This window comes from Cyrtonyx montezumae, unplaced genomic scaffold (genome assembly GCF_038088225.1).
Source record: "Cyrtonyx montezumae isolate F1298 unplaced genomic scaffold, pur_monq_1.0 scaffold_3, whole genome shotgun sequence".
Lineage (NCBI taxonomy): Eukaryota > Metazoa > Chordata > Aves > Galliformes > Odontophoridae > Cyrtonyx > Cyrtonyx montezumae.
In genome coordinates, this window is record NW_027072034.1 from 127,474,181 (window position 1) to 127,497,618 (window position 23,438).

General features: G+C 40.3%; 1 protein-coding gene across 2 annotated transcripts in view; it reads left to right on the forward strand.

The window, feature by feature from the left end:
- GRIP1 (glutamate receptor interacting protein 1) overlaps positions 1 to 23,438 on the forward strand; it is a 199,836-nt gene that overhangs the window by 80,895 nt on the left and 95,503 nt on the right. The window lies entirely within an intron of this gene.

Here is a 23,438-nt window from a genome sequence, read left to right on the forward strand (position 1 = left end):
AGTTTCTCTTTCCAGCATGATGTGAACAGAATAGAAGATAAATTGTTTTCTAAGGAATAGTAATATTTCTGCACTTTTCAGAGTCAGCGGATGTTTGTCTTGGTGGGTATGAAAGAACCCCTTCCTGAAAGTATTTAAGAGTGTCTTCTTACACCTCTACAAAGGCACTGAGTACTTCCAGTTCATTTCATTGGACATCACTGATTCTCAACATTTATGGAAAACAGTTCCTTAGATGCATGTGTTCGTGGCAGTCCTTTCAAATTAGCCATCTGGAAAATACCACGTTAGCCAACTATGGCATTTAAGTGATTGAGGTCAGATTGCCTGAAAACAGACAGAAGATGGCAAAATAAAACTTCCTCCTGCTTGGCCACATCATCCAGATTGTCATTGATTGGGACATTGTACTGACTGTCAGATTATTAATGGGGTTGCAGGATATGACCTTACATTTGTTAGTGGAAAACAAGGTATTTTGTTCCTTCTTCTTGTAGTTCAAGTACCACGTGTAATTTCTTTGTTTCACTTAGGTTTGCAGGGAGGGATCGTATTGAAGGTGATGTTCTACTACTATTTATAATTCTCTGGGATCATTGTAAGAGCTATGCAAGCTGCTTTGTAATTCTTGTAATTCCTTCTGGCTTGATTAGCTACACACTCAACTCTCATATTGGCTGAGAAGGGGATAATTACCTCAGATGTTGGAATAAAGCTGGGAAAACTTTTTTTTTTTTGACGAGTCATACATTTCCTGAGAAGTAGTTTGATGGGGATCAGAAGTGTTTGCATTTTCAAGGATGATTATTACCAGTAATTTTGACTGAAAAAGAAAGATGGTTTCCCCAGATGTCTCTGTGTCAGTTCAGCATTTTCAAAATTACATATTTTGTTTCAGACTATTTAGGAGCATTCTGCTTTAAAAAAATACTCTTTCCTTGGAGAAAGAAGGCAGTGTTTTAGGTTCACACAAACTGAGATTTATTATTTGTGTTACTATTTTACGGCCTCCCAGCAACATCTATTTTATTTAAATTCGACATCCCACCCTCCCCCAACTTGTAACTTCTTTTATTTACTCCGAATGCTCAAATGCATCATTAACCCACCACTAATATAGAGCTTCTATGAAACTTCACATGGAAATTTCCAACCAAATGTGTGTAATTTATGTTTCGGAGTATGTACAGTATCTCCACATAAAGCAGACGATCCCATCAGAATGTGTTATGGGAATATTACACTTTTCCAAACAGCTGTTTTGTGTTGGCAGCTTTATAAACACTTTCTATAAAAGTCAGATGTGAGAGAAGATTCATTGCTTCCTACAGTTTCCCAGCAAGAGCTGCGAACCACAGATTTGTGATCCTGATCCAGGCTTGCATTTCTCAAGGCTGAGGGATGGGGCCAGCAATGCAGCAGAGCTGCGATGTATGGCTGTGCTGTTGAGCTGAGCTCCAGACAGGGATGGCTATCTGGACAGTGCAGGGAGGACAACAGGCAGCAGAGGTGGGCAGCAGGTGGCTTTGAGGTTGGATGGTTTTCAAAAGGAGGAAATTTCTTTGTTCTTTCAGTCTGTTATTCTGCCTTCAGAATGAAGCATATTGCAATAGGCGCTTTACGCAGAAAGCGAGAGGAGGAATTATGACAGGAAAGAGTTAAACTTAAGGAAATTTCCTGCTGTTGAAGGCAGATGTGTGACTATTTGTACTCCTTATTCTAAGTAATCCAGCCTTATCTTTCTTTAGCAAGATGATTTATGTGTGAACAAAAGGTGTAAGCACAGCCTTATGTGGTGGTGTATTCAATCCCTACCCATGCTGCTTTGTGCTGCTGAGCCAGTTGGGGACTGGTGAAGTCTCTTGGCTTTTCTGGTCACATAGAAAATGAATTGGCCATGTTCATCTTGAATGAAAGCCGGAGTAATTGCTCTGATCCGCTACAGATCAGCCTCCATTCATTCAATTGAGCAGTAATTCTGAAGGTTAAAATGAGCACAATGACTTTCAGCTTTAATTGTGCTCCTTCTGATCAGGTCCTCTGTGGGGAAAAAGGGCTGTTGGTTTACATAGGTCTGTCTGATGGCCTGTACTACAGAGAGTGCTGAGCTGAGTGTTTTTTTCCCTGCCCTCATTGAGCTCTTCCTGCATCTGAGATCATCCTTAGTGCTGTTGTGAGCAAGTCAGGCATGGGTGTACTGCAGTTTAACCTCTTCACTGTTATGTACTAAAGCTGCCAGTGTTTCTTCTAACTGTTTGATTCATTGGACATAGATTTTTTTTCTGACATATAGAGGTCCTTGCATACCTAGCTAGTCCATTCAGAGTGCTTCTGACCACACTGTGTTAACTTTCCAATAAATAATTTTCCAGTTTAACAGCCTCTGCACATGAAACAACTCCAGTCTCCCAAGGGAGTGGGCAAATGAAGCTGTTACTGGGTACATTTCAGATGAATTTTGCTGCTTATTCAATTTTTCTGTTGTCTCACACAATCTTTTGCACTTGCATCTCAATTCTGCAACAGAGAGCACATGAAAATCTAAAAATAGGAGCAGAGGGGGAGGGAGAGGGGGAATAAGAAGGGTGTGGGGAAGATTCTGTAGCTTAGCAATTAGGTGTCTGCCCAGTGGCCAACTGTACGTGTTTGGGAAATGGCAGTGAACAACATTGTGAGCACTGCAATTTGTGTTCTTGCCCCTTCATACATCTCATCTACCATCTCGTATCCCAGGATGTAATGCCCATGTTTCAAACTCCATGTTTTCATTTAAGCTCTTAGGCACAACAAGCAGGTAGTGCATACAGAGGAGATGACACAGGTTGTTTATTTTTTGCAGTTAAGAAAAGCAGAGGTGTAGTAAATATTTCATGATATTCTGAAGAGCTTGAGGAAACTCCTAACACCTTCAGAAATAAATTCCCCAAAACAGAAATAGTTGCGTGTCAGGCTTTAATGTGAGGCTTTTTACTTGCCTGTCCTGTGCAACTTTGCTGTGTGTGCCTGGGGCCAGGCACTGTCACCTGACTCAATTCTGTTAGAAATTGGAATTGCTGAGAAACTCGGGTGGGAAGCACAGATTTGCTCTGGTGTGGCCTCTGAATAAGCTGTGCCCCAAAACTGCCATAGGAGTGGCTGTTCAATTTAGCAGCAGAAGATGAACACGCTGCACACACTGCCATTTGTGCCATACGTTGGTGTTGCGTGACAATTACACGCAATCATTTGTATTCCATAGCCAGCTGTCATAGCCCAGTGTCTGTTATGGAAGTGTAGCACATGTAGCACATACATTACCTGTTTTGTATCACGTATCTGCCTACAGTGAGAGTACAGGGATGTCTTGTGATTGTAAAGGTCCTGACCATAAGAGGGACCATCTTTAGGATGAATTTTCTCCAATGTTTAGTTGAAACTTTATCATATGGGGTTGTGAGTGTCAGACATTGCCTCTTTCTGCCCATCTTTGTTATCTGTCTGTCTGCCCCTTAGCAGGACAGGTTGTGCCTCCATACTGCTCCCTGGCACTCTGCAGCAAGGCTGAGCTGCTACACAGAGCTCTGGGACTTGTGTCTCACCTTTGGGTAATTCCTTCAGATCTTAAATGTCTGTTCTGGGCACTCTTGATAGTTTCTGTACTGCACCTTTGTACATCTGTAACTTCCACAGCTCTGCCATTCAGCAGCCATGGGTTCCAGTTAAAGTTGCTATTTATCACTGTTTGCTGTGGTTACCTTTAATATACCATTCAAACAGGAGAAAAAAATTAATCTGCTGTGATCCTGTAACATGACTTGTGTAATACAAGTCTCCCATTTCCTTAAATGAAAGAATTAATCCTATTTAAACTTGGGCAGCCTGTAGATAAATATTGATCTTGATTTTAAAAAGATTTAGTAATGAAAAACTGACGTTCTTACAAAAATATTGCTCAAAGTCAATATTAATGATCCAGAGTCCTGTCTGGCTAGTTGTTGAATCAAAGCCATCCAGGCCTGCTGATATGGAACTGCTATACTTGCTAACGTTGTTTAGCATCACTCTAAGTTATTGTTGGAATAGAAATGTGCTGTTATCATCATCCTCATGATATGCTGTATGTCATTCAGTATTTGTTCGGTGATAGAACAGAAATACTGTGTGGATTTCTTGCATTACAGTCAGTGATGCATATGGCAATCCTCATTCTTTTTTCATAAAATACTGCGGAGATGATTGTTTGTGGGGTTTTTTTCTTTCTTAAAATTCTACTAATGGCCAAGTTTTTATTGAATCCTTTTGTTTCTTATAGAAGTTCTCCACAACTGATAGTTTATGGTTTCTTTGCTTCACCATCTACTTCCATTTTCTTCCCTATCACTGGTTTATAAACTAGCACAGGATTTCTTGATGGCACGTTGTCTTCTAATCTTCTAACCTGCTCCGGCTCATGTTCCTATTCACCAAATTGCCCTTCCCAACAGAAGTCTTCATTATGCCTTTTAATTATCTAATTATGCTTTTCTTCCCATCCTAATATTTTTTATTATCAGCCTGAATTTTTCCTGCATCTACTGTCTACCGCTCAGGTTTGTACTACTGATAGAGGCACTATTTCTTCTCTTCCCATCTTCAGGAATTTCAATTTATTTTCCAAATCTGATTTTTGTGCGACATAAATATTCGCTTATTCTGTCAGTTCTCTGTTGCTTGTTTTAGTATCCTGTTATCATCCTGACTTATGTATTTATTGCAATATTGGCTTCTCTTCTGCTGAATTATTACCATCTTTCCTTGGGAAGATGGTCAATAGTCCCACACAACTGAATCCTTCTGCCTTTGAAGGTCACTGGCACATCTGTTCACCAGGGTAATCTTGGACCAAGGGGAGGCCTAATAATGTTTCAAGATCAGTGGCAATTTGGGTGGATGTGCAATAGGGAACAGATGTTCAGATATCCTTCCCGATGCCTCCCTGGCCTGGCCAACATTTCCAGTTTATCCGAGTTGGGCTCACGCCAGCTGGCTGTTATCTGGGTGCTCATCTCTGCCAGACATTTGTCAGACTAGGGAACAAACATGTTGGGCATGGATGAGAGGCAATGTATCTCGTGCCAGAGGCACAGCAGCCCAGGCCTGGTGGGAATGAGGTATCCTCCAGAGCCAGTACTGGGAGCTGGGCCCATTACTGACGAGTCTGTGGGGCTGTCAGGGCTTGGAGGGGAGGGAACCAGATGAGAAGAGAGCCATACTGCCTCATGGCCTTTGGTGTGCTGCAGTATCACGCATGTCACCAACCCTGCCCATGCAGGCCCCTTTTCTCCAGTGCCCTAAGTGGCCTCCATTAGTTTATCCTAGCCACAGCAACAAAACAAGGTGACCTCCTCACCTATGAATTAAAAAAAGAGCCACAGACATCAAATAGTGCTACAAGTGGCCAGATGCTGCATTTTGTACTTGCTGGACCCAGAATGGGAAGGTCAGAGCTCAGCTGCTGCTTCATGGGGTTCAGGTTGTACACAGTTTTTGCTATTATAGTGCCAAGTTTTGCATGACATCAGTGAGAGCTCCCATGGAGGTCTATATTGCCTGTGAGCAAATTGCAGTTTCCTGCTACAGGGAGTTTTTATTAAAATTTCCTAATCTCTGCAAATTCTACAGCAGTCTCAGAGCCTTTGAATAGTTCCTTCTCTTTCCTGCAGAGAACTTCTCTCTACCCTTCAAAATTCTTAAGTCTGCTGGAGTTTCCTCTCAGGCAATAACGTATTTCCATCATAGTTTTTAATTCCAAGAAAATCTTCATGCACTGACGGAAGGAGATTTGCTGCTGAACCTTTCTGTCCGTGGGCAGAGCAGGCCAGAGATGACAGGAATGATGGCTCTCAGGTCTCTGTAGAGGCAAAAACCCTTAGTCCAGAGAGGTGGAGGTCACCCGTATAGGCACACTGGTGCAGTGATACCAGAAATAGCAAAGAAGGATCTGTAAAAACATAAGTTTCTAGCTGTGGATGCGCAATACCCAGTCTTGAAGAGTCATGGTCTCCACACAGAGGTACAGACCAGGGCCGCAATGCAGTGCACAAGCTCAGAATAAAAACAGCTGCACACCTTTGATCATACTGCTTCCTCTTGAAGCTGCATTAACCTTGGCTCAGCAACCTCTGTGCCCTCAGAAACAGTGACATGAGCATAGACTGGAGCCTGCAGCTCAAAAGAGCACGAGGAAATTTATTTTTGCTTCAGATGATTTCTATGTATCACTTCCTGCCTATTTTATTCTGTAATATGCCTTCCTTGCTTTAATTTGAAGATCTAATGCTACCTGAAGCTGAAGAGATGGTGCAGCCTTTGAGAATGTGCTGGTTTACAATTCATCTATGTGGCTTGGGAGCAAGTCTAGAGCACAGCCGCCTCTCTGCAGGGAATAAAATCGGATATCTCCATACCCTGCGGGGGGAAAGAGAAGGTGACTGACATCTGTACAGTGTACTTTCGGAAACCTTAAAAAGCTGAGTCTGTGGTTAGAGAAATTGTAGGGGGGAGGGGTAGGGTTTGAACTGCTGGAATTGCAGGAAAAGGGGGAGGGGAAGCAAAAAAAAAAAAGCAGGAAGAAGCTGCAACTCTGGATAGCTGTAGGCTTTCTGTGTTTCTTTTCCCATTATTATTACAAATAAACTTCAGACTGCTTTCTCAACCATGGAAACATTTAGTTGTATCCCACAGTTAAAGCAAGAGGAAGCATAAACTTAATGACTGTAAAATGCTGGTACAGAAATTAGCGGGTTGACTCTAATGCCACAGGTCAACTTCCAGCAGGTTCCCTTCTGCATAGTACTCTAAGACAAGGACAGAGCCTTGCCTTGGATGATGCGAATCGTGAGCACTCCTCATCTGATGACAGTGAAATCCTGTTCCTTCTCCAGTTGCTACCTCTGAAACTCCTGGTGATAGTTGCTCAGAAGTACAGCAGGGCTCGGGTCTTCTTTGGGTGCAGACCAACATGCTCAGGCCGCACCTAGCACAGCACTCACTGTGATACTGACACAGCCTATCTGAGCAGGGCTCCATTTTGCTGTCAAAGGTGTGTGTTGCTAACTGCCAACTGCACAAATGAGCAGCCAGCTTATATGCTGACATACAGCTCACTGTCTGCAGTCAGGCTAGACTCGTGGGTGCTCCTTCCTGAGATGATTGTTGGAGATGAAAAGAAATACAACAGACCTAGCTGGTCCTATTAAAGAAAAATCTAATAATACAAATCTGTTAATATCACCGTTTTGAAAGCTATCTCACATTGAGTTACTAAAATTTGATTTTATGACTATATTGGTCTAGTGTGAATAGTAGTTAGTGTGATTAACTGGGGAGCTGCTTTCAAAAGCCAGCCCAGGGATCTGAGGCAGCCGCCTTTCCTCCTTCATGCTCTTGTTCCTGGGGGGAGGTGATAACTAGATGTCAGAAGTGAAGGCAGGCTAATGAGTATATTTGAAGAGACTAGAGGGAAGTCAGAGATAGAGTTATCTCTGGTAGCTGCAAGGGGGAAGATTTAAAATACCTTTTTTTTTTTTTCTAAAAACATTCTCAAGCAACAGAAATCACCTGCAGAGAGTGTCAGTTCATCCCTGCAGCCTTGAGGATTTCTGCCCTTTTTGCTGAATACTTTAGATAGATGTAATAGAAAGCGTGCCCATGGGGGAGGGTAGCAGTACTTGTCATAGGGGGAAACACAGTGCTTTTGGATTAGAGTTGCCTTTCTAGTCCCGGTGAACCATGAACTTGATCTTTTGCTTGGGCTTATGTGCTTGTATTCATTAAAATTAATATATTAAACATTCAAATGGCACAGAATGCTGCAATCCAGTTGCACCGAGGGTTACTGTGAAGCCATGCTTCCTTCTGCATGCTTCCCTCTCCTGTTCGCAGCCCTTCTGAGAGGACACCTAAAATTGTTGCAGGATTGTTTCTCCTTCTCCAAATGTTCCTACCTGACAGCAGAAAAATGCTTAATGATATCAGAGCACAGATGGAGGTGGCCATCAGGTTATAGATGGAAACTGGAGTAAGTGCACTTGCTCCTGCTGGAGCTGGAAGTGGTAAGAGGCTGCACTTCGTGTAATGTCCACCCAGGGGTTAGTGTATCCCAGGCAGCTATCCCTTGCTAAGTTCGTGATCAATTCCTTGAAAAACTGTTGACAAACTCCAGTTAAAAATTATCTTTTATAGAAATCAAATTACTTTCCCTGTGCAGTATTGAAGAAAGAAAGGAAGGGAAAAATTGTTGTTTCATAAGACCTTGGTGACAGGTCAAGTGATGTGTTGTTGTGGGGGCATTTTGGAGGCCAGCTAAAGCAATAAAGTTTTTCACCCTGGGACATTATAGTTTCAATTTTAAGTGCAGTCTCTCATAACTGGAATTACCTATCTAGTCCTTTCTCAGGAAAAAATGTGGATTTGAACTGTGAATGTGGCTCTGTAGGGTGCTTTATTATTTGAACAGTTTGTTTTCATGTTTATTTGGCTTTTATGCCACTGTTGATACCACCATTTTTTTGATATCCACCTGTTGATAAGGAACAAAAAAAAGCACATTCTTACTGTTTATTATATAGCTAGTATAGCTAATATGAGTGTTTCCTTTTCTGTATAATCTTACTGAATTTAGACTGTAACGTCAAGGGCTATCTTTAGCAAAATCCCGTGGCTAGAGATAGATAAAAGCATTTAAAATTAGCACATAAAATGTCATTAAATTAATGATACAGATTCACTGAGTTGCATTCTAAGTGCTAATCATACTGTCCTTTGGGTAGGTTGACTGCTGTGTCTAATTCCATGGTATTTCATGAGTTTGGACAGTTCGCTTAAATTAATTGTTTAAAAGACTGGAGGAGGTAGAAATAGGAGTGCAGATATGGGGCGATGTGTCACATCTGACAAAAATCTGAATGCTGAACCCACCGGCAAAATTCAAATTTCCTTCTGCATCCTTGATCTTTTGTCAGGTATTAAACATTTCACTCTGTAGGGTATCCTGAAGTTTTTCAGAGTACTGATTTGAATTGGAAGGGGAAATAAAAATTAGAATGAAGTGGACCTATTGTAAGTAGTACAGGAATCTAGGAAATTGCCAGGGTGGGGTGAGTTCTTTGCAAACTAAACTAGCTATATGAAGAAATGGGGATTGGCTAAGATTACCAACTATAGCTGTAATTAAGAATGTTGATGGCTTTTCTCTGTTCGTTTAGCTGAAACCTCATCAAGAGTCAGTCAGGCAAATACCTATGCTGCTCTGAATATGAATATCAATTCATATATGAGTTGTTTTTTGTAGTACACTAGAAAAACTAAAATTATGTGAAAAATCATTGAGAAGTCTAAATGTTAATGTAAATTTGGGCAAAAATGTGAAATTTAGAAAATGAAGTTTTTGTAATTGAAGTTTTTCTAAGAAAGCCACCCCAATACTGGTATCTGTCTGTGCCTCCATGTGTGGATTTCAGCCTTCTTTAATTCAGGATGTGCTGGAAAGTCTGCAAAACCTGGGCATGTAATCCCCCTTAAGGAAAGCAGCCCCAGTCAGGAAAGAATTGTACTGATTTTAAACTCTGCTGCTTTTTGTTGGGCTTTAATATGCAAAAAACGATTCCTTAAATTGACATACATTTTAGAGCAGGGGCTTAACAAAAAGTATTGCTTGAACTCTGATATAATAGCTCATCAGACTGAACAGAGATATTAACCTGGCAATGTCAATGGGCGTAATAATCTTTTTGTGTTTGACTTGTTTTAAGCTCTGATTCACTTTCAGTAAATCTGTTACTAAAGGGTAATGGGAACATCTTCATTTTTATTGAAAAGAACATAAAGTGACATATTGTTTGCATGAAAAATTACACGTATATGGATCTTAGCATGAAGTTGGAGGATGGACATTATTTGATCTCTTAGTCATTTTATTCAACTTCTAATTAGTTTTTACTTGCAAGTCTCAATAGATTTCTATTTTATCCTGGAAATGATGGGAATAATCCTGAGGCTAATGTAATCCCTAAAAAAAATGTCATTACAAATGAAAAAGTGCTCAGAATAGTGGTAGCTAAATCAGTAGTTTCTATGCGAAGGCTTTGTGTTCCTTTTCTTTTGTCTTCAGGTTGTCATTGACACCTCTATATTTTTATTCCATCCGCATAATGCTGAGTGTACCACTGCCACTGTCACTTGTGCTCCTCTGCTAAGCAGAATGCTAAAGAAATACCTGAGCCAAGAATTCTTGCCTCTTTGAAAAAGTATTTAAAACCTTATTCCCTGGAGCCCATACTCCTTTTAAGTTATCCCTCAGTTTCTTTGGGCTGGTGACTGGCAGAAAACACATCAGCTCACCCTGATCACCCTACCTTGCACGCTTAATGGGTAGAGTTCATTAGCCTGAGAGCAGGGAGGCTGCTGGGGAGGGAAGCAATGCCAGCAGGGGCTGAGTGTTCATTCCTGCTGTGGATACCAGTGTATTGGCGTCTCTTGTCAAATCACATTTTCCAATGTTTTTAAATTTGGATTTTTGCCATGATGAGTAGAAAATGAAAGGTGAAGACTTTCGACTTCTACCTGAATTCAGTTCTTTCTATTCTGCAGATGCAAAGTAGAATTAACACGGGTTTGTTGCAGCCCTCTCCCCCTCGCCTGCAGGCTGAGACTTTAAGAGTACAGGGTGCTGGCACTGCTTGATTGGAGCTGTTTGGTGAGAAGGGACGTTTTTGGGATAAACCCTGACCCAGTGTGGGTGCAAATGGTGTAGGGTCAGTACCACTAGCTCAGCTACCTCCAGCTCCCCAGGAACAGCTCTACTGGGGATTATACTTTGCATGGAGATGTCAGGTGACCAGCAACCTTGAAAACCCATAAACATTGCAGACAGTGAACTTATTATTTATTTCCTTAAGACAAGAAAATAGGAATAGTAATGGAATTTTTGTGGAGTAGAGGAGACAAGGGAATTGTTAGTGAGATGTTTTATAAGCTTCACAAAAGAAATTCAGGCAAGTCCTATATTATGCATATTGAAAGACAATTTTTTTTCATGCTGAAAGACTTCTTTTGGAATATTTTGCTCAGGGTTATTTTTGGAAGGACTGATGGAGCCCGGGGTATTTTAAGATAAACCTCCTTAGGCCTCTTTCAGTGAGTGGTCTTCCTTCCCCCTGCCCAAGGGAGATTTCTGGACTAAACAGTATTTATTTGTTGATAGATTGATTGCAAACTGTGCCAAGGCTTCTGTAGGTCCCAGGAGGCCCTCCTATTCTGTGCCTGTCTAGCATATTAACTGCTGACTCCCACCAGCAGCCTTTCCTTTCTTCTCTCTTCCATGCACTGCCCCCTGCCCTGACAATGCTTCCTGCCCTATGTACCCTTCACCAGAAGTGATGCTCTTGTCCATCCAAGGGTAGCACCTCCTTTCACAGGGTACATGTGGGAGCACAGCGTGGATGCCACTTCTCACAGCCATCAGAGGAGTTGCCAATATTTGCTCTTAACAGTCCTTGTCCTATCTCTTCTTATGAAATGTTTATGGAAATACTGACAGTGCTGTGCAACCAAAAGCAGTGCACATCTTCCAGGTGTCATCAGACATGGAAGCCAGATGTGCTTGCTGTGAAGCACTGGAGCTGTGGGTTTCTTTTAGGCTCTCAGGCCAGCCGTGGACAGCTGGCTGTGCCTGTTGGTCTTAATGGCTTCATTCTTCTCTGTTTAGATAATTAGTGGCATTGCACACATTGATGGATACTTCCCATAATTACATTGCACTGTGTGGTCTTTTTTCTCAGGGACTTTCCAAGAGGTACTGCATAGGAACCTGATCTTTCAGGGCTTGATGAATAGCAGGTTAAAGGCTACTGTCTTAGCTAGCAGTTCCTGTCAGTCTCAGTGGCTTGGTTTGCTATTCTTGCGGTCTTCATGAATGGGCTCACATCTTGCATGCTGCTTGTTTCGTGCAATACACAGAAATCATGGCCTAGAATCTTTGGAACTTGAAAAAAAAATCAGTAATTTATTGAAATACTTTAAAGGTTAAGCTTTTACTGTTATCTATCAGAAGTCTTTCTTGACCTGATTATCTGTGTTTCCTCATTGATTTGGACATTTAAATTCCAGCTGTGGCTGAAGTTGAATCTTCGGGTTGATAAAGGTGGTGATGCTGCTATAGAGATGCATCCTAACAGGGTTAGTGAGATGTTACTGTTCTGGATCTCAAGGCTGCAGCAGGAAGCTGAAAACAGCTTGCTCCATTCTCGCTTACAAATTGTAGTTGTGATATTAGCTGTCATTTCTTGCCTTGAATGTTTCTTTCTTCCTTCCCAGTAGCAGTTTACGTGAAAAGAGTCCAGCACAGGGCTACAAAGATGATAAAGGGTGTGGAACACCTCCCTTATGAGGAAAGGCTGAGAGACCTGGGGCTGTTCAGCCTTGAGAAAAGAACATTAAGAGGGGGTCTGATTTGCATCTATAAATATTTAAGAAGTGGGAGGCAAAGGGATGAGGCTGGACTCTTCTCAGCAGTGTGTGGTGATAGGATGAGGGGAAATGGCCACAAACTGAAACATAGGAAGTTCTGCACAAATGTGCATGGGAGCTTTTTCACAGTGCAGTGACGGAGCAGTGGCACAGCTGCACAGAGAGGTGGTGGAGTCTCCTTCTCTGGAAGGACACCTGGACGCCTACCTGTGCAGCCTGGTCTAAGGAGCTGCTTTGGCAGGAGAGTTGGACTCATTGATCTCTAGAGGTCCCTTCCAACACCTACAATTCTGTTATTCTGTGATTCTGTACCTGATTCTCTTTATAGAGATTTTAGATAATGAAGAAAGTATCACCTTTGTGAAAAAGCAGTGAGGCTTTTGGTTTTTTTTGTAAGGGGTATATTACAAATGTGTTTCACTGCCTGCATGGTGTTCGCAAATATTAATATATTTAGTACTTGCTTGGGTCCGAAGTCTTACACACCATGTCCTAGTAATTGCCTGTATTCTAATCTGGTTTCTAAAATCAGCTTGAATTCCCTCAATCCTTCATCATAATGTGGACAGGGCATAGACAGTCTGTGATGGAGTGATCTAGACTCTGGCAATTATCCCATTGTTGGTCTGCCAAAACAGAGGCTTATTTGACCTTCAGAAAGTGGCAGATCCCATCAGTTTGTTTGAGCATCTACCTCAAATGCCGTGTTTCTGTACAATCCTTTATCTGATCTTGTCTTGTTTGTTTGAGCTATTTTGATGTGTGAGTTTTCCTGTTATTTTTAATTGCTTTCTTCTTTCTGTTTTGAAATTATTTTACAAAAAGAATAAGCCTATCATTAAAATTAAACATGTGCACCCACACAATATTATGATGAGTCTAGAAGTGCTGACAATACACTGGTAGTATAGAAAAAGATTTAGAAATTACCTTAAATTTATTTTAATACTTGAACAGATAAAGAATGAAAAAGTGAAATATGTGCCTTTTATTTCTCTGCACTTCTGGTGTGCTTAGGTTGAAGCTGCCTTCATTTATAGGGACCAAAACCATTGGGAAGATGCAGCTGTGAATTCCTAAAGGAGGAACAGTCTTGGTTAAAAAGTTTGGAAGAGTGATGCTTAGAAAGATTAAAAATTACTTGTATAACTTCTTGAAGGTTATGGGAATATAGCTTCTGGTGAATATTGTCTATCCATATGTATCTGTTTCTTGATTTGCTGTATTTTCCAGGCAAAGCATGGGCAAACACTTCTAATAATTACATTTTTCAGAATTTGAAGAATGTGGCAGACAGTCAGCTGAGTGCCCAAAATAAGCTTTGCCATTTAATAGGATTCAGGAGATGCTGACAGATAGGTGTTATGTGACAGGTTAAAAGGAACTTGTCTTCGGGAACTGAGTGCGTGGATAGAGCACAGGAGGTGGCTGAGGCTTAATGTGAGCTTTGAGCAAAACAAACGTGCATATATATATTGATTTGTCAAGCTGACATCCCTTTTGTTAGTCTGCTTTGTTCCCCCTCCTAAAAGTACACAGTGCTTTATTTCAAAAGACTTTTTCTACTTAGTGTTCAGACTTGTCATGGTTTCCAAAGCCAGCAGAGTTTTGCTGACGACTAAACTTACTCAAAGTTACTACAAAATCACAGTGGAAATCAAGAATAAACTCTTCCAAGGCAGGGACTGAAAGTAGAAGGGTGGTGACAGATTCATTACCTGACTCCTAAAAGAAGTGCATTATGGAAGACAGATTTTCACCAAGCCCAAGCCATGCTGGTTTGGACTAAAATGTGCCATTCAAACTGCAAATAAAGTAGGGCAATCCCAGTAGCTTGCCAGTATGAACATGTTGGTAGTGGTGTAATCTTTATAAAACTGGTAGTGGTGGTGTTAGAGTTATTTTATGTATCAAATAAAGCTTACTTAAAAGGTTACCCATAGTGCTAATAAACTTGTGCATTGTTACAAAAATACAAAAGTATGCTTTACTTCTAGTGCTCTCCACAGCAGAGTAAGCACTGAAAATTTTTGTATTTAAAAACATAATTTTACTCTTCACCAAATGGTTATCCCAGTATAAAATCAGTGCGTGCACCAATGCAGTTGATCTTTGTGGTAAGCCATGCCCAGTAAGGACTGGTAGAATCCTGGCCTTCAGCAGTAAACACACTAATCTGTGTGGCCTCTGGTATAATAAGCAGCACTTGAGAGCAGTTTATATGAGGTCTTCTGAAGAGAAGAGTGTAACTGGGAGTAGTAGAATGGAAGTTAAAGAAAGGGAAGATAATTGTAGACTGACAGAGGGAAATATTTTCCAGCTGTGAGAGCTGATAGATCATATGGAGCAGTCAGAAAAAGAAAGCAATGGAGATCTCATCGTTAGAGACACTTACAGTCACAAGTAGGCTGAAAAACATGATATAATTTACTGCTAATAACATTAGAACAGCTCTGGAATGAAAGCAGGGTAAGTAACCTTGTGGAAAAAAAAATCCCATTTCTAACTTTTGTCTTTGAATATCATGCTGCTCTTTGAATGTAGTGCTGTGACTTTGCTCATTCCTATTTTTCCAGCAGCAAACTAAATTCCTATTCTCTCTGAAGTGTAATGTATTTTACTTACTTTTTATGTGACTTGAGTGACAGTCTCTGCTGTCTCAGCTATTATGCCTTCCCCATAAAACAGACACAACTAGCTTCTGCATCCATGGTGGAGGAGTTCCTAGCTGATATCATCCTTTCCCAGCCTTCTCAGACAGCTGCAGCTGTTTCTCACCTGCTTTATGCTGTGGTCTGCATAGGTAGAAGGTGGTAGGTATCCTTCCCGTGAGTTTGCCTAGAAGATCATTATCCATATATATACTGATGCAAAGGAGGAATATACAATTTTATTTGCCTCAAGAGGAAAAAAAAATCAGAAAGCTTTAAAAGGATCTAACAGCATTCCAAACATAACTTCTGTCTTTTATGCTTCAAGCAGTCAGTCTGCTGGGAAGACCTCCGCAGAGAGTGGGCTAAGGAAGCGTGGGGACAGCTGATGCACTAGAAAGTTGCTGTTAGATCTGCTGGTACAGTGGGCGTGTGGCACAGGATATACTCAGTTCAAATGACCAGTAAATATTTTTCTGGTTGAATTCATCCACAGGTGTAATAGCAGATCATACCTCATGTCATCTTTGGTTAATATGCAGTGCTGCTTGCCAGGAAGCTGGCATGGCCCCTTCCCCTGCAGTCAGCATTCGCTGGCTTCCCAGCACAACAAAACCCCATGTGCACGGGTAGCTGAACCAAGGGCAGAGGCTAAAAGGTAACTGTTATACTTCAGAAGTACCTGTTCCATGAGGTGTGGCCTTAATGCAGTCTGCTTTTCTGGCCCTTGGCCTTGGTCCAGGTCTTGCTCCTTGATCCAACTCCCTTCTCCAGGAGACCCGTGGGAGTTATTATAGTCTTCTTGGCACTGGTGCTCTTCTGTGAGAATTTGGTGCATATTTTATAAGGGCTGCTGATTCAGCATTTTGAAACAAGGTAATTTAATTTATCATTATTAAGGGAAGTTATCAAATTTCTTAATAATTAGAGCATCGTAAAAGAAAACAGTTTCCAGATATGATTTTCCAGAAAGTTGATGTGTGACTGCTTCACACAATACCAGCACGTGGTGAGGTGTGATGCCCCCAAACACATAAACAGAAAGGACTGAGAAACCTTTCTACAGCCAAGATGGCACTCTCAGCAAACCGTGAGATGTTCGGAACAGAAAGTGTAGCTTGAATATCTGGAAACGTTTTCTGTAAGCTGGATCTGCATCACTTAGGACTTTCCTTTTAATAGAACAGCCTACTGCCCCATCATTTAGAGTAAGATTATCTACAGATGTTACATGCACAGAAAAATCTTGAACTATCTCATGGAGCTAAAATAGTTTCCTTTGTTTCTTTGACCTTTTAAAATTCCCCAACCTTTTCAGTTTCTAGCAGCTCTGATTAAACCACACATACTTCACCGGTGTGTAATGACAGTATGATTTTTATAAACAATAAACACAAGCTCAAGGCAACAGAATGAAACTTGCACTGAATCCTAAAATCACATAATGATTCAGTAATGATTGTTTAATAGCATTCCACTTAGTCCCTTAACAAATACTTGATGCTGTATAAACAAAAAGACATATTTGTCAGATTTGAAGTATTTGTGGTTGGAGTATTGTTTACATTGAATTCTTCATTTGACAATCCACTGAAGTGAATGTCACCATGTGCTATTATCTCTCAAAACGTATTTTCAGCAGTTTGCAGATACTGTTTTGGATGCTCTTACAAGGTTCTGAATTTTCCTGAGCAAAACATTTTGAGCCACATACTTTCCAGTTAGGAAATCAAGTATTTCCACTCAGGTACCTAAGCACAGACTTAGGAAATTAACTTTAGACAAGCAAACTTAGAGGATATTTAAATCATTTTTCAAGCCATCAAGCTTGATGAGGTGTTGTAAATATCTCTAGGAAGTGGTTTCACAGTTATGCATAGTTACAGTACCCTGCTTCTCCTGCTTCTAGATTAAAACTGAGCAGCTACTATGATAAGTAATTGTATAATTCAGAAAACAGATAATTAAATTTACATAAAGTATAATAAAATTGAATCAGTTTTCACTTTAGAGAGACAACACACTCATCATTGGTTGCTATAAATGTTAGAATTAAGTTTGTGGGAAAATGAAAGAGAGTAGTCTGCTAAATATAGGAAAGGAAATTACCAGAGCAGCAATAATAACTCATCCTTCTCATAATTTTATGCTACTTATGAAATCACTTGAAACCCTATGTTTTCTTAATAAAGAGTGCTGGAGTGCACTGAGCAGAGAGTTTGATTAGAAAGGATTAAAATTAAATACATTCATATTTGTCCTACTTGGAGCCTAGTTTGTTAATGACTGTCACATACAGCTCTTAGGAAATTTTCAATATTTCTAAGCATTACTTTGAAAAGCAGCATTGCCATTTGAAAAATCCAGTCTCATTGGAAGTGACTGAGGCCATAGCTGTTAAAGGAACTTGAAAAATTGTTATTCCTTTGCACCAGTAGAAGAAATTAATGCTTTCTTTCATGGTTGGAGCTCCCGTAACAAGTCTGAAAGGATTAGCATATGGGCAAAGAAGATTGTTGACATTTTGATGTTTCATGAAGCGTATACATTCAAAATCCGTGCATTATACATTTACTGAAAGAACTTAGCTAATGTTCTCCCTTTTTTTCAGCCGCTAGTCATCCATTACACTTTGATGCAGCAGTAGTGGCATCCTGGTAACAATGAACGTTCCAAGATGTTAATTTGTCTCTAGACTTTTGCATTATTTAAAAGCAAATCTTTTAGAATGTTCTTTTACAGGAAAAGACATACTCCAATATATTTTTCTCTCAAATGTTGTCAATAGCAGTTTCTAAGGATAAGGTTACACAAGGCTAGAAACATTTGTGCCAAACCTCCCACCAACAGCCAAAGGAAAATTCCAAATTCTCTCCCCTTCCCAGCAAATTTTGTTTGCTTTCTCCTCTCAGGCATGGTAAACTTAGAGTACACTTACACCTCTATTTTCTGTAAAACTTATCAGAGTTTTAGGACACTTACTGACCTTCATATGCTTGAAGTATTAAAGTCTGAGTAGTAATATCCTTCATATAACTCAGCTATCAGATACGTTCAATTAATTGTTTCCAAGAATTTTGTATTGGTAATTATCTTTTGACTGTGACTGTTACTGGTTACATTGATCAGGGTATTGCATAAATATTCAGAGTTACTTTATCAGTTCTCATTCAAAATTGTTTGCCTTCAGAGTTCAGGGGAAAGGATTTGTCCACTGTCTTCATCAGAAGTCCTCCCAGCAGGAAGCCATAGGACAGTGTGAATAGTAGAACTTGATACTGAGTTCCAGCTTCCCTTATGAGATCTTTTTTTCCTTCTCATTACTGTGAATTTTAACTAAAAATTACATTTTCCAGAATTTTTAGCAAAACATAGAAAATTTGATCTGAAATTTTTGCCAGAAACAAAGTACTGAGACTGAAGAGATGAGCTTATGTGAGATCAGAGGTGTTCTCAGAATGATCCTGATGATTTTGCTTTTTATATCTTTTTAGTGATTGGGCTACTCACAGAACTCACAGAGATAACGGGATCTAACGAGTTCAGATTTTCTGTTCTGCCTCATGAAGTGCAAGTCTTCAAATTGATTGTGGAAGAGGCAGCTTTAAATTTGCTTTGTATGACTTACTTAAAACACTCATGAGAGAGAGAGATGGAATGACAGTGAAGCTGGGAATTTGGGTACTCCTCTGTAAATGTGAGGCTGGGACTTGAGTCCCTGTTCCAACATCTGACTTTAGAAGAATGGTTCTGTTTATGCCTCTCTGGTTTTGAACTTCTGTGAACTACAGGCATCGGCTTCCAGCTGCAAAATGCTAACAAAGAATGCTGTGGCTCAGAATTTACCAACTATCACCGGGGTGATACTAAGCCAGAAATAATGCTTTTTGAGAATGCTAAGCTTATGTCATTTAAAGGTGAAATGTAGGTTATTTTTCATATACATCAAGTATGGGAACCTATGATAATTCGTGCTGTACTGACAGAATTCATAAAAATCTGTTGCTTTTAATGAAAAGTATTCTTCTTTATTCAGAAGTGGATATAGTAAGTTCTTTTTACAGAAGATTCAAGAATGAAAGTGATATTGTAGATCTATGAATGCCTGAAGCAGTATATGGGACACTGGTGCTTTTAATTTTTGATAAACTAATCTTCTCAAGGATATTCTCTCAGCCATGATCATCTTTACAACTTGGAATGTTGCCATGCTCTATGTAGGTATGTGATTCTCTACTAGTGTAGGTGCATGCTGTCATAAAGAGCGCAAGGAACAACACGTGCAGGCAATCCTACTTCTCCAATATGCTGAGCAAGCTGAAGGTGTAATGTACTTTCTTGTGAAGTCTTGGGACTCACATTAATTGGAGATGCTTAGGAAAAGAACAACGAGGAGCATTTATGCAGCATCTCGGGTTTTACTTGCTTGAGTTCTGAAGCCTACTTAAGAAACATATGGTTAAACGCTATAAACAGTTCTCCTTTGGCCAAAGTACAGCTTATCCCATAATGAGATATAAATAAGTTGTTGAAAAATATGAAGCACAGAACCTGAGCACGTTTTCTGGGTTCAGTAGTTACCACCTGGTCGTGCCTCCTTCAGTCCTCCAACCAGTTGTGAGATTGGCACAGGGAGAGTGTTTGTAGCCTTAACCACAGCTGTAAACAACAATCTTGTGTCAGTAGCTTTCACAGCTCTCTTGAGGGACACACAAATGTTTCAGTGATCATAAACCTCCTGATACACTGAATGCCTGGACTTGGCACTTGAGGAAATATCTTTAGACTTTCCTTGTTCCCTCTTATGTGTCCCCAGCTGATATTGTTCAAAGGATATTAAACTGAAAATAGCAAATATCTAAAGATTACAAATGATCATTTTACTAGTGCAATCCCAAGCACTCATACACTGGACAATGCACACACATATCATCTTTATAGGATTACATTACTTTGGGTTTGCAAGAGCGTATGGAGCCCTCATCCTTGGATGGAGGTCCCCCTGTGTAGTAGGAGCAATGCAGAATGATGTAAACAGGACACAGCATGGTCCCTAACTAAAAGAATGAATCATTCAATTACAGAGAGAGAAGCCAACTGGTATAAAACAGGCAGGAAAGTGCGAAGAGTTGTTTATCTGCCTCACAGGCAATAGTTAAAAGCAATAAGCTTACAGAAGTAACTGCAAGCAGTAGGACTGCTTATCTATTCACTTGTTCATTATCTTTGCAGTCTTTAATTAGAAGAACTGTGCGCAGAGCTTTGTGAGGATGATCTGTTGGCCACTGTTACTTGTATTTGGAGCTATTGCTTTCATGAGGATGAGCGTGAAGAGAAACCAGGGTGTTGATTTCACTTTGCTGGTTCAGGATCTCCGTAACTGGAAGGCTTTGCAGCAGGAACTGGGGGAATTAGCACAGCAGGCAACTTGTTCACTATTGCACATTTACAACTTCAGAAAATACACAAACTAGGAATTTTATGGGAAAATGAGCTCACCTGCGAGCAGTGTAAGAGGGCTTGTTTCCTGCAGTCACTAGGCAAAGATCTGCTGGCATAGCAGTCACCTTGATATGACCGACTGACTCCTAGAAATTGGTTACTCTGGGCTGTTTATTTCCTTAGCCAAAAGACACGAGGAGGAAAAAAGTGGTGTAATTAATACAGTTCCAAGACTGTATCCACATAGCTATACTGTTTCCAATGTCGGAAACACAGACCCCAGCAGTGCAGTTCCTGTAGGAACAGGCAGAGCTGGAGCTCTGCAGCCCCAGTTAAGGGTTTGTCACAGGCTGAAGCCCTCTCCCCACTGGTGATCAGATTACTTTAATTCTAGGAGTGCAGCTAGGTAAGATTTATGTTTTTGAATCCAGCCTATGACCTCCTCCACTTTGTATAGGTGGCTTCTTACATATATCTCACCTTTACCTAATTCCAAGTTGCTGTCCTCCTCTGGGGCTTACTTCATACTCTTTTAATCCTTTGCTTTTTTAGCGTGTTGGCTCACTGGGTCGAGTTTCATCTCCAGGGAGTCTGTGCTGTAGAGGGCAAAGCTGGAATCACAAAGCACTCGAACAAATCCCTCTAAGCACTGATACCAGGAGATGTTTTTGCATGTTTGCAAAAATCTTCTCTGCCAAACATGGTCCCCTCCAGCAGATGGTTCATAAATTATGATTTGATTTGTAAATTCTCGTTGCCATACAAACAACTTTGCTAATGTAGGCAAACAGATTTCTTCCTTCTTTGACAGTATGATGGTGTCTGGCATTTCAGGGCTACCAGGGGTTTCTTGTCTCTTTATTGTATTCTGTTCTCAAGATGGTATATACTTCTGCATGTATCTTCATATTACTCTTCTGTCTCAAATAATAGTGTGTTCCTCCTCCAGGTGGTTATATTTGTTTTCCTTTGTTTCTGCAAGTTCTTTACACTGTATTTTTGTTATCTCTGTGTGCGATTTTGCTCTTAAATGGGCATTGTCCTGGGGACTTTCACCAATGTGAAACTTTCCCATCCAACAGTGAGGCAATGACTTGTTTTTTCCTCTGTAATAATTGAACATATTTTGCATTAATAGAATTCGAAAGTTTAGGAAGCAATCTTTTATGCCTCTTTATTTGCTATGGAAATCTGTAGAGAGGTTAAAAAACATAATTACATCCCTACGGTACCTAACAGTACATAAACGACATAAATACCTGACAGGTTTTTAGTGCTAGACCTAAATGCTAGTGACCTCGAATATAAAGTCTCAGCATTCGTACTTGCCAATTGCTATGTGCAAAAGACTAGACTTTTTGTTCCTGCTCCCTTGCAAATAATTTGCATGCACAGTCACCTTCCCTCCCTCGTGCCATTAACCAGAAAGATTTGCAGGCTCATCTTTTTTTGTGAACTCAGGATCACCACATATACTCCCAGCGTAGTACAATTTTGGGAAAATCCTATTCTAGCGAAAGATTGTAGCTGATTTATTCATCTTCTCTTGACAAAGATTCAGTGAAAAAGGTCTAGATGTGGACGTTCATCTCTCCTTCCTAACCGTCTCCCTAGTCTGATGCGAATAATGTAAATGTACAGAGTCTGACTAGAAGAAAGCTGTTTGTTCCGTGAGCTGATGGATTTTGCATAGGGAGAGCACGCATGCAAATAGGGCCCCAAAATCATCACCATCCATCAGTTCCTGAGAGATTGTATTATGTTTCCTGCCCACTTTTTAACAGAAAAAATGCCTGTCTCACAATATCTGCTGTCACATTCAGCGCCTGTGAATAAAGAATAATACATACGACTTCTCAGTCACATTATTGATGATCCCAATGTTTGGTATTGACATGAGATAGTAAGACTATTTGGAGACCCTTAGCTTGATTTCTAGCTCATCTGTGCCTCTTCTGTGGCAGAAAAAGAAGATCCTATTTCCTTTGGAAGTTCTTGTTCAATTCTTTCAGTTTTCCTTTTTTCTTTTTAACTTCCATAAGGATATGTTTATACTGCATATGTGACAATATTAGATTTTCCACTTACATGTCTACCTTTTTCTTAACCTGTGTAGCTGGGTCTGTGCTAATACTCTTTTATTCTTGTGTACCTCAGGTAGCTGACAGCTTTATTTTCTTCAAGCCTGTATTAACATGCAGTATAACCAAGCTTGTTACCTCTCTCCTTGTAACAATATAGTCCCAAAGCAATGGCAGTTCATTTTCTGTAGATAAGACAATGGTATTTGTCTGTTGAGATATTTTACCAGTATATGGTCTCCATTACTCGCTGCGTGTATGTCAACATACACGTCCTTGCAAAGAACATTTGCCTTTAAAATAAAACAACAAAAATCATTCAGCTTTCTTGTTACTATATCTATATTTATACTCATGCTGTAAAGTGATCAGTCTTTCACAACCTGAAGGAAGAATGCAGAATAATAATAAACAGAAGGATTTGATAATGTTTTAAAAGTTTGAGCACTTGATTAAAGCACAAGCAAGCCAGAAACCTAATTTCCTGTGATTCATTTCCTTTGATTGAAGTAATAAGATCCACACTACTATATCTTCTCCTTCATGCACATTTCTTTACCAAGCTTACAGCTTGCTGTTTTTAAAGCTACTATGTGGTTGGTGGTTCTCCTCGTGGCCACCCTTCTCCCAGGAGGGATACAGAAGTGCCTACCTCTGCCTTGTGCTGCCTCTAATAGACAGCTCATCTTCTTGGCCCACCAGCAGCAGCTTCTGATGCCTACAGGATGACCAGTAGGTGTTCCTCAGAGCCTCCTGCTTAGACACAGGCTGCCACAGT